We start from the raw sequence: 16607 nt of genomic DNA, 5'->3' as shown, positions 1-16607 counted from the left end.
CGTACTCGCAATAAAACAACACTATCTCGTTTGATGACGTCGTTTTTGGTGGTTTCACGACGCTACCTAGCTTAAACTAACATAACCTAACATAACCTTCGCACTTCTATCGTTAGAAAACGTTTTACTCGCTACTTTACATTGCTTTCTACAACATTACGACGGTTTCAAGCGCTTTCACATTAGATATCGCAGTTCCCAACTTGTAAAGGTGAAAAACACTGCATCTCACTAAGTGACATTGTTTATTGCGGTTTTACGACGGTTCATACCTTAACCTAACGTAACCTAACCTAACCTAACCCAACCTAACCTAACATAACCTAACCTAACCTAACCTAACCAAACCTAACCTAACGTAACCTAACCTAACCTAACCTAACGACGTTTGCAAGTGCTTTCACATTAGATATCGCAGTTCCCAACTTGTAATGGTGAAAAACACTGCATCTCACTAAGTGACATTGTTTAATGCGGTTTTACGACGGTTCATATCTTAACCTAACCTAACATTCGTACTTGTATTGAAAAACGCTCTATTACACTGTTTCGTTCACAATTACGATATTTGCTTGACCTCACAGTTTCTCACCAACTTATTACAGTACAGAACGCTGTATCTCGCTAGATGACATCGTTCTTTAAGGTTTCACGATACTTGCATGCGCTTTAACGAGAATATCACAATAAAGCAGTTTCGCACTTGTTACGGCACAAGACGCAGTATCTGGCTAGTTCATGCCATTTTGTGTGCTTTCCCAATATTTCACCTATCGCAGTTTCGTACTCGCAATAAAACAACACTATCTCGTTAGATGACATCGTTTTTGGTGGTTTCACGACGCTACCTAGCTCAAACTAACCGAACCTTCGCACTTCTATCGTTAGAAAACGTTTTATTCGCTACTTTACAATGTTTTCTACAAGATTACGACGGTTTCATGCGCTTTCACATTAGATATCGCAGTTCCCGACTTGTAATGGTGGAAAACACAGCATCTCACTAAGTGACTGTTTAATGCGGTTTTAGCGCGGTTCATATCTTAACCTAACCTAACCTTACCTAACCCAACCTAACCTAACCTAACCTAACCAAACCTTACCTAACATACCCTAACCTAACCTAACCTAACCAAACCTAACCTAACCTAACCTAACGTAACCTAACCTAACCTAACCTAACCAAACCTAACCTAACCTAACGACGTTTGCAAGCGCTTTCACATTAGATATCGCAGTTCCCGACTTGTAATGGTGAAAAACACTGCATCTCACTAAGTGACATTGTTTAATGCGGTTTTACGACGGTTCATATCTTAACCTAACCTAACATTCGTACTTGTATTGAAAAACGCTCTATTACACTGTTTCGTTCACAATTACGATATTTGCATAACCTCACAGTTTTTCACCAACTTATTGCAGTACAGAACGCTGTATCTCGCTAAATGACATCGTTCTTTAAGGTTTCACGATGCTTGCATGCGCTTTAACGAGAATATCACAATATAGCAGTTTCGCACTTGTAACGGTAGAACACGCAGTATTTGGCTTGTTCATGCCGTTTTGTGTGCATTCACAACATTTCACCTATCGCAGTTTAATACTCGCAATAAAACAACACTATCTCGTTAGAAGACGTCGTTTTTGGTAGTTTCACGACGCTACCTAGCTTAAACTAACCTAACCTAACCTAACCTTCGCACTTCTATCGTTAGAAAACGTTTTACTCGCAACTTTACAATGTTTTCTACTAGATTACGACGGTTTCATGCGCTTTCACATTAGATATCGTAGTTCCCGACTTGTAATGTTGAAAAACACTACATCTCACTAAGTGACATTGTTTAATGCGGTTTTACGACGGTTGATATGTAAACCTAACCTAACAGTCGCACTTGTATCTAAAGACGCTCAATCACACTGTTTCGTTCACAATTACGATATTTGCTTGACCTCACAGTTTCTCACCAACTTATTACAGTACAGAACGCTGTATCTCGCTAAATGACATCGTTCTTTAAGGTTTCACGATACTTGCATGCGCTTTACCGAGAATGTCACAACATAGCAGTTTCGCACTTGTAACGGTACAACACGCAGTATTTGGCTTGTTCATGCCGTTTTGTGTGCTTTCACAACATTTTACCTATCGCAGTTTTGTACTCGCATTAAAACAACACTATCTCGTTAGATGACGTCGTTTTTGGTTGTTTCACGACGCTACCTAGCTTAAACTAACATAACTCAACCTAACATAACCTTCGCACTTCTATCGTTAGAAAACGTTTTACTCGCTACTTTACATTGCTTTCTACAACATTACGATGGTTTCAAGCGCTTTCACATTAGATATCGCAGTTCCCAACTTGTAAAGGTGAAAAACACTGCATCTCACTAAGTGACATTGTTTAATGCGGTTTTAGCGCGGTTCATATCTTAACCTAACCTAACCTAACCTAACCTAGCCTAACCCAACCTAACCTAACATAACCTAACCTAACCTAACCTAACCAAACCTAACCTAACCTAACCTAACCTAACCTAACCTAACCTAACGACGTTTGCAAGCGCTTTCACATTAGATATTGCAGTTCCCAACTTGTAATGGTGAAAAACACTGCATCTCACTAAGTGACATTGTTTAATGCGGTTTTACGACGGTTCATATCTTAACCTAACCTAACATTCGTACTTGTATTGAAAAACGCTCTATTACACTGTTTCGTTCACAATTACGATATTTGCATAACCTCACAGTTTTTCACCAACTTATTGCAGTACAGAACGCTGTAACTCGCTAAATGACATTGTTCTTTAAGGTTTCACGATGCTTGCATGCGCTTTAACGAGAATATCACAATATAGCAGTTTCGCACTTGTAACGGTAGAACACGCAGTATTTGGCTTGTTCATGCCGTTTTGTGTGCATTCACAACATTTCACCTATCGCAGTTTAATACTCGCAATAAAACAACACTATCTCGTTAGATGACGTCGTTTTTGGTAGTTTCACGACGCTACCTAGCTTAAACTAACCTAACCTAACCTAACCTTCGCACTTCTATCGTTAGAAAACGTTTTACTTGCAACTTTACAATGTTTTCTACTAGATTACGACGGTTTCATGCGCTTTCACATTAGATATCGTAGTTCCCGACTTGTAATGTTGAAAAACACTGCATCTCACTAAGTGACATTGTTTAATGCGGTTTTACGACGGTTGATATGTAAACCTAACCTAACAGTCGCACTTGTATCTAAAGACGCTCAATCACACTGTTTCGTTCACAATTACGATATTTGCTTGACCTCACAGTTTCTCACCAACTTATTACAGTACAGAACGCTGTATCTCGCTAAATGACATCGTTCTTTAAGGTTTCACGATACTTGCATGCGCTTTACCGAGAATGTCACAACATAGCAGTTTCGCACTTGTAACGGTACAACACGCAGTATTTGGCTTGTTCATGCCGTTTTGTGTGCTTTCACAACATTTTACCTATCGCAGTTTTGTACTCGCATTAAAACAACACTATCTCGTTAGATGACGTCGTTTTTGGTGGTTTCACGACGCTACCTAGCTTAAACTAACATAACTCAACCTAACATAACCTTCGCACTTCTATCGTTAGAAAACGTTTTACTCGCTACTTTACATTGCTTTCTACAACATTACGACGGTTTCAAGCGCTTTCACATTAGATATCGCAGTTCCCAACTTGTAAAGGTGAAAAACACTGCATCTCACTAAGTGACATTGTTTAATGCGGTTTTAGCGCGGTTCATATCTTAACCTAACCTAACCTAACCTAACCTAGCCTAACCCAACCTAACCTAACATAACCTAACCTAACCCAACCCAACCCAACCTAACCTAACCTAACCTAACCTAAACTAACCTAACCCAACCTAACCTAACCTAACCTAACCCAACCTAACCCAACCCAACCCAACCTAACCTAACCTAAGCTAACCTAACCTAAGCTAACCAAACCTAACCTAACCTAACTTAACCTAACCTAACGTAACCTAACCTAACCTAACCTATTCTAACGTAACCTAACCTTACCTGACCTAACCTAACCTAACGTAACCTAACCTAACCTAACATAACGTAACCTCACCTAACCTAACCTAACCTAACGTAACCTAACCTAACCTAACCCAACCTAACCCAACCCAACCCAACCCAACAACACCCAACCCAACCTAACCTAACCTAACCTAACCTTACCTAACCTAACCAAATTATCCTTACTTAACCTAACCTAACCTAACGTAACCTAACCTAACCTAACCTAACGTAACCTAACCTAACCTAACGTAACCTAACCTAACCTAACCTAACCCAACCTAACCTAACCTAACCTAACCCAACTCAACCCAACCTAACCTAATCTAACCTAACCTAACCTAACCTAACCTAACCAAACCTAACCTAACCTAACCTAACCTAACCTAACGACGGTTGCAAGCGCTTTCACATTAAATATCGCAGTTCCCCACTTTTAATGGTGAAAAACACTGCATCTCAGTAATTGACATTGTTTAATGCGGTTTTACGACGGTACATATCTTAACCTAACCTAACATTCGCACTTGTATCTAAAAACGCTCTATTACACTGTTTTGTTCACAATTACGATATTTGCATAACCTCACAGTTTTTCACCAACTTATTGCAGTACAGAACGCTGTATCTCGCTAAATGACATTGTTCTTTAAGGTTTCACGATGCTTGCATGCGCTTTAACGAGAATATCACAATATAGCAGTTTCGCACTTGTAACGGTAGAACACGCAGTATTTGGCTTGTTCATGCCGTTTTGTGTGCTTTCACAACATTTCACCTATCGCAGTTTAATACTCGCTATAAAACAACACTATCTCGTTAGATGACGTCGTTTTTGGTAGTTTCACGACGCTACCTAGCTTAAACTAACCTAACCTAACCTAACCTTCGCACTTCTATTGTTAGAAAACGTTTTACTCGCCACTTTACAATGTTTTCTACAAGATTACGACGGTTTCATGCGCTTTCACATTAGATATCGTAGTTCCCGACTTGTAATGTTGAAAAACACTACATCTCACTAAGTGACATTGTTTAATGCGGTTTTACGACGGTTGATATGTCAACCTAACCTAACATTCGCACTTGTATCTAAAGACGCTCAATTACACTGTTTCGTTCACAATTACGATATTTGCTTGACCTCACAGTTTCTCACCAACTTATTACAGTACAGAACGCTGTATCTCGCTAAATGACATCGTTCTTTAAGGTTTCACGATACTTGCATGCGCTTTACCGAGAATGTCACAACATAGCAGTTTCGCACTTGTAACGGTACAACACGCAGCATTTGGCTTGTTCATGCCGTTTTGTGTGCTTTCACAACATTTTACCTATCGCAGTTTCGTACTCGCAATAAAACAACACTATCTCGTTAGATGACGTCGTTTTTGGTGATTTCACGACGCTACCTAGCTTAAACTAACATAACTCAACCTAACATAACCTTCGCACTTCTATCGTTAGAAAACGTTTTACTCGCTACTTTACATTGCTTTCTACAACATTACGACGGTTTCAAGCGCTTTCACATTAGATATCGCAGTTCCCAACTTGTAAAGGTGAAAAACACTGCATCTCACTAGGTGACATTGTTTATTGCGGTTTTACGACGGTTCATACCTTAACCTAACCTAACATTCGTACTTGTATTGAAAAACGCTCTACTACACTGTTTCGTTCACAATTACGATATTTGCTTAACCTCACAGTTTTTCACCAACTTATTGCAGTACAGAACGCTGTATCTCGCTAAATGACATTGTTCTTTAAGGTTTCACGATGCTTGCATGCGCTTTAACGAGAATATCACAGTATAGCAGTTTCGCACTTGTAACGGTAGAACACGCAGTATTTGGCTTGTTCATGCCGTTTTGTGTGCATTCACAACATTTCACCTATCGCAGTTTAATACTCGCAATAAAACAACACTATCTCGTTAGATGACGTCGTTTTTGGTAGTTTCACGACGCTACCTAGCTTAAACTAACCTAACCTAACCTAACCTTCGCTCTTCTATCGTTAGAAAACGTTTTACTCGCAACTTTACAATGTTTTCTACTAGATTACGACGGTTTCATGCGCTTTCACATTAGATATCGTAGTTCCCGACTTGTAATGTTGAAAAACACTACATCTCACTAAGTGACATTGTTTAATGCGGTTTTACGACGGTTGATATGTCAACCTAACCTAACATTCGCACTTGTATCTAAAGACGCTCAATTACACTGTTTCGTTCACAATTACGATATTTGCTTGACCTCACAGTTTCTCACCAACTTATTACAGTACAGAACGCTGTATCTCGCTAAATGACATCGTTCTTTAAGGTTTCACGATACTTGCATGCGCTTTACCGAGAATGTCACAACATAGCAGTTTCGCACTTGTAACGGTACAACACGCAGTATTTGGCTTGTTCATGCCGTTTTGTGTGCTTTCACAACATTTTACCTATCGCAGTTTTGTACTCGCATTAAAACAACACTATCTCGTTAGATGACGTTGTTTTTGGTGGTTTCACGACGCTACCTAGCTTAAACTAACATAACTCAACCTAACATAACCTTCGCACTTCTATCGTTAGAAAACGTTTTACTCGCTACTTTACATTGCTTTCTACAACATTACGACGGTTTCAAGCGCTTTCACATTAGATATCGCAGTTCCCAACTTGTAAAGGTGAAAAACACTGCATCTCACTAAGTGACATTGTTTAATGCGGTTTTAGCGCGGTTCATATCTTAACCTAACCTAACCTAACCTAACCTAGCCTAACCCAACCTAACCTAACATAACCTAACCTAACCTAACCTAACCAAACCTAACCTAACCTAACCTAACCTAACCTAACCTAACCTAACCTAACCTAACCTAACGACGTTTGCAAGCGCTTTCACATTAGATATCGCAGTTCCCAACTTGTAATGGTGAAAAACACTGCATCTCACTAAGTGACATTGTTTAATGCGGTTTTACGACGGTTCATATCTTAACCTAACATTCGTACTTGTATTGAAAAACGCTCTATTACACTGTTTCGTTCACAATTACGATATTTGCATAACCTCACAGTTTTTCACCAACTTATTGCAGTACAGAACGCTGTATCTCGCTAAATGACATTGTTCTTTAAGGTTTCACGTTGCTTGCATGCGCTTTAACGAGAATATCACAATATAGCAGTTTCGCACTTGTAACGGTAGAACACGCAGTATTTGGCTTGTTCATGCCGTTTTGTGTGCATTCACAACATTTCACCTATCGCAGTTTAATACTCGCAATAAAACAACACTATCTCGTTAGATGACGTCGTTTTTGGTAGTTTCACGACGCTACCTAGCTTAAACTAACCTAACCTAACCTAACCTTCGCACTTCTATCGTTAGAAAACGTTTTACTCGCAACTTTACAATGTTTTCTACTAGATTACGACGGTTTCATGCGCTTTCACATTAGATATCGTAGTTCCCGACTTGTAATGTTGAAAAACACTACATCTCACTAAGTGACATTGTTTAATGCGGTTTTACGACGGTTGATATGTCAACCTAACCTAACATTCGCACTTGTATCTAAAGACGCTCAATTACACTGTTTCGTTCACAATTACGATATTTGCTTGACCTCACAGTTTCTCACCAACTTATTACAGTACAGAACGCTGTATCTCGCTAAATGACATCGTTCTTTAAGGTTTCACGATACTTGCATGCGCTTTACCGAGAATGTCACAACATAGCAGTTTCGCACTTGTAATGGTACAACACGCAGTATTTGGCTTGTTCATGCCGTTTTGTGTGCTTTCACAACATTTTACCTATCGCAGTTTTGTACTCGCATTAAAACAACACTATCTCGTTAGATGACGTCGTTTTTGGTGGTTTCACGACGCTACCTAGCTTAAACTAACATAACTCAACCTAACATAACCTTCGCACTTCTATCGTTAGAAAACGTTTTACTCGCTACTTTACATTGCTTTCTACAACATTACGACGGTTTCAAGCGCTTTCACATTAGATATCGCAGTTCCCAACTTGTAAAGGTGAAAAACACTGCATCTCACTAAGTGACATTGTTTAATGCGGTTTTAGCGCGGTTCATATCTTAACCTAACCTAACCTAACCCAACCTAGCCTAACCCAACCTAACCTAACATAACCTAACCTAACCCAACCCAACCCAACCTAACCTAACCTAACCTAAACTAACCTAACCCAACCTAACCTAACCTAACCTAACCCAACCTAACCCAACCCAACCCAACCTAACCTAACCTAAGCTAACCTAACCTAAGCTAACCAAACCTAACCTAACCTAACTTAACCTAACCTAACGTAACCTAACCTAACCTAACCTATTCTAACGTAACCTAACCTTACCTGACCTAACCTAACCTAACGTAACCTAACCTAACCTAACATAACGTAACCTCACCTAACCTAACCTAACCTAACGTAACCTAACCTAACCTAACCCAACCTAACCCAACCCAACCCAACCCAACAACACCCAACCCAACCTAACCTAACCTAACCTAACCTTACCTAACCTAACCAAATTATCCTTACTTAACCTAACCTAACCTAACGTAACCTAACCTAACCTAACCTAACGTAACCTAACCTAACCTAACGTAACCTAACCTAACCTAACCTAACCCAACCTAACCTAACCTAACCTAACCTAACCCAACTCAACCCAACCTAACCTAATCTAACCTAACCTAACCTAACCTAACCTAACCAAACCTAACCTAACCTAACCTAACCTAACCTAACGACGGTTGCAAGCGCTTTCACATTAAATATCGCAGTTCCCCACTTTTAATGGTGAAGAACACTGCATCTCAGTAATTGACATTGTTTAATGCGGTTTTACGACGGTACATATCTTAACCTAACCTAACATTCGCACTTGTATCTAAAAACGCTCTATTACACTGTTTTGTTCACAATTACGATATTTGCATAACCTCACAGTTTTTCACCAACTTATTGCAGTACAGAACGCTGTATCTCGCTAAATGACATTGTTCTTTAAGGTTTCACGATGCTTGCATGCGCTTTAACGAGAATATCACAATATAGCAGTTTCGCACTTGTAACGGTAGAACACGCAGTATTTGGCTTGTTCATGCCGTTTTGTGTGCTTTCACAACATTTCACCTATCGCAGTTTAATACTCGCTATAAAACAACACTATCTCGTTAGATGACGTCGTTTTTGGTAGTTTCACGACGCTACCTAGCTTAAACTAACCTAACCTAACCTAACCTTCGCACTTCTATTGTTAGAAAACGTTTTACTCGCCACTTTACAATGTTTTCTACAAGATTACGACGGTTTCATGCGCTTTCACATTAGATATCGCAGTTCCCAACTTGTAAAGGTGAAAAACACTGCATCTCACTAAGTGACATTGTTTAATGCGGTTTTAGCGCGGTTCAAATCTTAACCTAACCTAACCTAACCTAACCTAGCCTAACCCAACCTAACCTAACCTAACCTAACCTAACCCAACCCAACCCAACCTAACCTAACCTAACCTAAACTAACCTAACCCAACCTAACCTAACCTAACCTAACCCAACCTAACCCAACCCAACCCAACCTAACCTAACCTAAGCTAACCTAACCTAAGCTAACCAAACCTAACCTAACCTAACTTAACCTAACCTAACGTAACCTAACCTAACCTAACCTATTCTAACGTAACCTAACCTTACCTGACCTAACCTAACCTAACGTAACCTAACCTAACCTAACATAACGTAACCTCACCTAACCTAACCTAACCTAACGTAACCTAACCTAACCTAACCCAACCTAACCCAACCCAACCCAACCCAACAACACCCAACCCAACCTAACCTAACCTAACCTAACCTTACCTAACCTAACCAAATTATCCTTACTTAACCTAACCTAACCTAACGTAACCTAACCTAACCTAACCTAACGTAACCTAACCTAACCTAACCTAACGACGTTTGCAAGCGCTTTCACATTAAATATCGCAGTTCCCGACTTGTAATGGTGAAAAACACTGCATCTCACTAAGTGACATTGTTTAATGCGGTTTTACGACGGTTCATATCTTAACCTAACCTAACATTCGCACTTGTATTAAAAAACGCTCTATTACACTGTTTCGTTCACAATTAGGATATTTGCACAACCTCACAGTTTTTCACCAACTTATTGCAGTACAGAACGCTGTATCTCGCTAAATGACATCGTTCTTCAAGGTTTCACGATGCTTGCATGCGCTTTAACGAGAATATCACAACATAGCAGTTTCGCACTTGTAACGATACAACACGCAGTATTTGGCTTGTTCATGCCGTTTTGTGTGCTTTCACAACATTTCACCTATCGCAGTTTCGTACTCGCAATAAAACAACACTATCTCGTTAGATGACGTTGTTTTTGGTAGTTTCACGACGCTACCTAGCTTAAACTAACATAACTCAACCTAACATGACCTTCGCACTTCTATCGTTAGAAAACGTTTTACTCGCTACTTTACATTGCTTTATACAACATTACGACGGTTTCAAGCGCTTTCACATTAGATATCACAGTTCCCAACTTGTAAAGGTGAAAAACACTGCATCTCACTAAGTGACATTGTTTAATGCGGTTTTACGACGGTTCATACCTTAACCTAACCTAACCTAACCTAACCTAACCTTACCTAACCTAACCTAACCTAACCCAACCCAACCCAACCTAACCTAACCTAACCTAACCTAAACTAACCTAACCCAACCTAACCTAACCTAACCTAACCTAACCCAACCTAACCCAACCCAACCCAATATAACCTAACCTAAGCTAACCTAACCTAACCTAACCAAACCTAACCTAACCTAACTTTACCTAACCTAACGTAACCTAACCTAACCTATTCTAACGTAACCCAACCTTACCTGACCTAACCTAACCTAACGTAACCTAACCTAACCTAACATAACCTAACCTAACCTAACCTAACGTAACCTAACCTAACCTAACCCAACCTAACCCAACCCAACCCAACCCAACAACACCCAACCCAACCTAACCTAACCTAACCTTACCTAACCTAACCAAATTATCCTTACCTAATCTAACCTAACCTAACGTAACCTAACCTAACCTAACCTAACGTAACCTAACCTAACCTAACCTAACCTAACCTGACCTAACCCAACCTAACCCAACTCAACCCAACCTAACCTAATCTAACCTAACCTAACCTAACCTAACCTAACGTAACCTAACCTAGCCTAACCTAACCTAACCTAACCTAACCTAACGACGTTTGCAAGCGCTTTCACATTAGATATCGCAGTTCCCGACTTGTAATGGTGAAAAACACTGCATCTCAGTAATTGACATTGTTTAATGCGGTTTTACGACGGTACATATCTTAACCTAACCTAACATTCGCACTTGTATCTAAAAACGCTCTATTACACTGTTTTGTTCACAATTACGATATTTGCATAACCTGACAGTTTTTCACCAACTTATTGCAGTACAGAACGCTGTATCTCGCTAAATGACATTGTTCTTTAAGGTTTCACGATGCTTGCATGCGCTTTAACGAGAATATCACAATATAGCAGTTTCGCACTTGTAACGGTAGAACACGCAGTATTTGGCTTGTTCATGCCGTTTTGTGTGCTTTCACAACATTTCACCTATCGCAGTTTAATACTCGCTATAAAACAACACTATCTCGTTAGATGACGTCGTTTTTGGTAGTTTCACGACGCTACCTAGCTTAAACTAACCTAACCTAACCTAACCTTCGCACTTCTATTGTTAGAAAACGTTTTACTCGCCACTTTACAATGTTTTCTACAAGATTACGACGGTTTCATGCGCTTTCACATTAGATATCGTAGTTCCCGACTTGTAATGTTGAAAAACACTACATCTCACTAAGTGACATTGTTTAATGCGGTTTTACGACGGTTGATATGTCAACCTAACCTAACATTCGCACTTGTACCTAAAGACGCTCAATTTCACTGTTTCGTTCACAATTACGATATTTGCTTGACCTCACAGTTTCTCACCAACTTATTACAGTACAGAACGCTGTATCTCGCTAAATGACATCGTTCTTTAAGGTTTCACGATACTTGCATGCGCTTTACCGAGAATGTCACAACATAGCAGTTTCGCACTTGTAACGGTACAACACGCAGCATTTGGCTTGTTCATGCCGTTTTGTGTGCTTTCACAACATTTTACCTATCGCAGTTTCGTACTCGCAATAAAACAACACTATCTCGTTAGATGACGTCGTTTTTGGTGGTTTCACGACGCTACCTAGCTTAAACTAACATAACTCAACCTAACATAACCTTCGCACTTCTATCGTTAGAAAACGTTTTACTCGCTACTTTACATTGCTTTCTACAACATTACGACGGTTTCAAGCGCTTTCACATTAGATATCGCAGTTCCCAACTTGTAAAGGTGAAAAACACTGCATCTCACTAAGTGACATTGTTTATTGCGGTTTTACGACGGTTCATACCTTAACCTAACCTAACATTCGTACTTGTATTGAAAAACGCTCTACTACACTGTTTCGTTCACAATTACGATATTTGCTTAACCTCACAGTTTTTCACCAACTTATTGCAGTACAGAACGCTGTATCTCGCTAAATGACATTGTTCTTTAAGGTTTCACGATGCTTGCATGTGCTTTAACGAGAATGTCACAATATAGCAGTTTCGCACTTGTAACGGTAGAACACGCAGTATTTGGCTTGTTCATGCCGTTTTGTGTGCATTCACAACATTTCACCTATCGCAGTTTAACACTCGCAATAAAACAACACTATCTCGTTAGATGACATCGTTTTTGGTGGTTTCACGACGCTACCTAGCTCAAACTAACCGAACCTTCGCACTTCTATCGTTAGAAAACGTTTTATTCGCTACTTTACAATGTTTTCTACAAGATTACGACGGTTTCATGCGCTTTCACATTAGATATCGCAGTTCCTGACTTGTAATGGTGAAAAACACAGCATCTCACTAAGTGACATTGTTTAATGCGGTTTTAGCGCGGTTCATATCTTAACCTAACCTAACCTTACCTAAACCAACCTAACCTAACCTAACCTAACCAAACCTTACCTAACATACCCTAACCTAACCTAACCTAACCAAACCTAACCTAACCTAACCTAACGTAACCTAACCTAACCTAACCTAACCTAACCTAACGACGTTTGCAAGCGCTTTCACATTAAATATCGCAGTTCCCGACTTGTAATGGTGAAAAACACTGCATCTCACTAAGTGACATTGTTTAATGCGGTTTTACGACGGTTCATATCTTAACCTAACCTAACATTCGCACTTGTATTAAAAAACGCTCTATTACACTGTTTCGTTCACAATTAGGATATTTGCACAACCTCACAGTTTTTCACCAACTTATTGCAGTACAGAACGCTGTATCTCGCTAAATGACATCGTTCTTCAAGGTTTCACGATGCTTGCATGCGCTTTACCGAGAATGTCACAACATAGCAGTTTCGCACTTGTAACGGTACAACACGCATTATTTGGCTTGTTCATGCCGTTTTGTGTGCTTTCACAACATTTTACCTATCGCAGTTTTGTACTCGCATTAAAACAACACTATCTCGTTAGATGACGTCGTTTTTGGTGGTTTCACGACGCTACCTAGCTTAAACTAACATAACTCAACCTAACATAACCTTCGCACTTCTATCGTTAGAAAACGGTTTACTCGCTACTTTACATTGCTTTCTACAACATTACGACGGTTTCAAGCGCTTTCACATTAGATATCGCAGTTCCCAACTTGTAAAGGTGAAAAACACTGCATCTCACTAAGTGACATTGTTTAATGCGGTTTTAGCGCGGTTCAAATCTTAACCTAACCTAACCTAACCTAACCTAGCCTAACCCAACCTAACCTAACCTAACCTAACCTAACCCAACCCAACCCAACCTAACCTAACCTAACCTAAACTAACCTAACCCAACCTAACCTAACCTAACCTAACCCAACCTAACCCAACCCAACCCAACCTAACCTAACCTAAGCTAACCTAACCTAAGCTAACCAAACCTAACCTAACCTAACTTAACCTAACCTAACGTAACCTAACCTAACCTAACCTATTCTAACGTAACCTAACCTTACCTGACCTAACCTAACCTAACGTAACCTAACCTAACCTAACATAACGTAACCTCACCTAACCTAACCTAACCTAACGTAACCTAACCTAACCTAACCCAACCTAACCCAACCCAACCCAACCCAACAACACCCAACCCAACCTAACCTAACCTAACCTAACCTTACCTAACCTAACCAAATTATCCTTACTTAACCTAACCTAACCTAACGTAACCTAACCTAACCTAACCTAACGTAACCTAACCTAACCTAACGTAACCTAACCTAACCTAACCTAACCCAACCTAACCTAACCTAACCTAACCTAACCCAACTCAACCCAACCTAACCTAATCTAACCTAACCTAACCTAACCTAACCTAACCAAACCTAACCTAACCTAACCTAACCTAACCTAACGACGGTTGCAAGCGCTTTCACATTAAATATCGCAGTTCCCCACTTTTAATGGTGAAAAACACTGCATCTCAGTAATTGACATTGTTTAATGCGGTTTTACGACGGTACATATCTTAACCTAACCTAACATTCGCACTTGTATCTAAAAACGCTCTATTACACTGTTTTGTTCACAATTACGATATTTGCATAACCTCACAGTTTTTCACCAACTTATTGCAGTACAGAACGCTGTATCTCGCTAAATGACATTGTTCTTTAAGGTTTCACGATGCTTGCATGCGCTTTAACGAGAATATCACAATATGGCAGTTTCGCACTTGTAACGGTAGAACACGCAGTATTTGGCTTGTTCATGCCGTTTTGTGTGCTTTCACAACATTTCACCTATCGCAGTTTAATACTCGCTATAAAACAACACTATCTCGTTAGATGACGTCGTTTTTGGTAGTTTCACGACGCTACCTAGCTTAAACTAAACTAACCTAACCTAACCTTCGCACTTCTATTGTTAGAAAACGTTTTACTCGCCACTTTACAATGTTTTCTACAAGATTACGACGGTTTCATGCGCTTTCACATTAGATATCGTAGTTCCCGACTTGTAATGTTGAAAAACACTACATCTCACTAAATGACATTGTTTAATGCGGTTTTACGACGGTTGATATGTCAACCTAACCTAACATTCGCACTTGTATCTAAAGACGCTCAATTTCACTGTTTCGTTCACAATTACGATATTTGCTTGACCTCACAGTTTCTCACCAACTTATTACAGTACAGAACGCTGTATCTCGCTAAATGACATCGTTCTTTAAGGTTTCACGATACTTGCATGCGCTTTACCGAGAATGTCACAACATAGCAGTTTCGCACTTGTAACGGTACAACACGCAGCATTTGGCTTGTTCATGCCGTTTTGTGTGCTTTCACAACATTTTACCTATCGCAGTTTCGTACTCGCAATAAAACAACACTATCTCGTTAGATGACGTCGTTTTTGGTGGTTTCACGACGCTACCTAGCTTAAACTAACATAACTCAACCTAACATAACCTTCGCACTTCTATCGTTAGAAAACGTTTTACTCGCTACTTTACATTGCTTTCTACAACATTACGACGGTTTCAAGCGCTTTCACATTAGATATCGCAGTTCCCAACTTGTAAAGGTGAAAAACACTGCATCTCACTAAGTGACATTGTTTATTGCGGTTTTACGACGGTTCATACCTTAACCTAACCTAACATTCGTACTTGTATTGAAAAACGCTCTACTACACTGATTCGTTCACATTTACGATATTTGCTTAACCTCACAGTTTTTCACCAACTTATTGCAGTACAGAACGCTGTATCTCGCTAAATGACATTGTTCTTTAAGGTTTCACGATGCTTGCATGCGCTTTAACGAGAATGTCACAATATAGCAGTTTCGCACTTGTAACGGTAGAACACGCAGTATTTGGCTTGTTCATGCCGTTTTGTGTGCATTCACAACATTTCACCTATCGCAGTTTAATACTCGCAATAAAACAACACTATCTCGTTAGATGACATCGTTTTTGGTGGTTTCACGACGCTACCTAGCTCAAACTAACCGAACCTTCGCACTTCTATCGTTAGAAAACGTTTTATTCGCTACTTTACAATGTTTTCTACAAGATTACGACGGTTTCATGCGCTTTCACATTAGATATCGCAGTTCCTGACTTGTAATGGTGAAAAACACAGCATCTCACTAAGTGACATTGTTTAATGCGGTTTTAGCGCGGTTCATATCTTAACCTAACCTAACCTTACCTAAACCAACCTAACCTAACCTAACCTAACCAAACCTTACCTAACATACCCTAACCTAACCTAACCTAACCAAACCTAACCTAACCTAACCTAACGTAACCTAACCTAACCTAACCTAACCTAACC

This window comes from Rhipicephalus microplus, unplaced genomic scaffold, assembly GCF_043290135.1.
Source record: "Rhipicephalus microplus isolate Deutch F79 unplaced genomic scaffold, USDA_Rmic scaffold_36, whole genome shotgun sequence".
NCBI lineage: Eukaryota > Metazoa > Arthropoda > Arachnida > Ixodida > Ixodidae > Rhipicephalus > Rhipicephalus microplus.
This window is presented reverse-complemented; position numbering follows the sequence as displayed.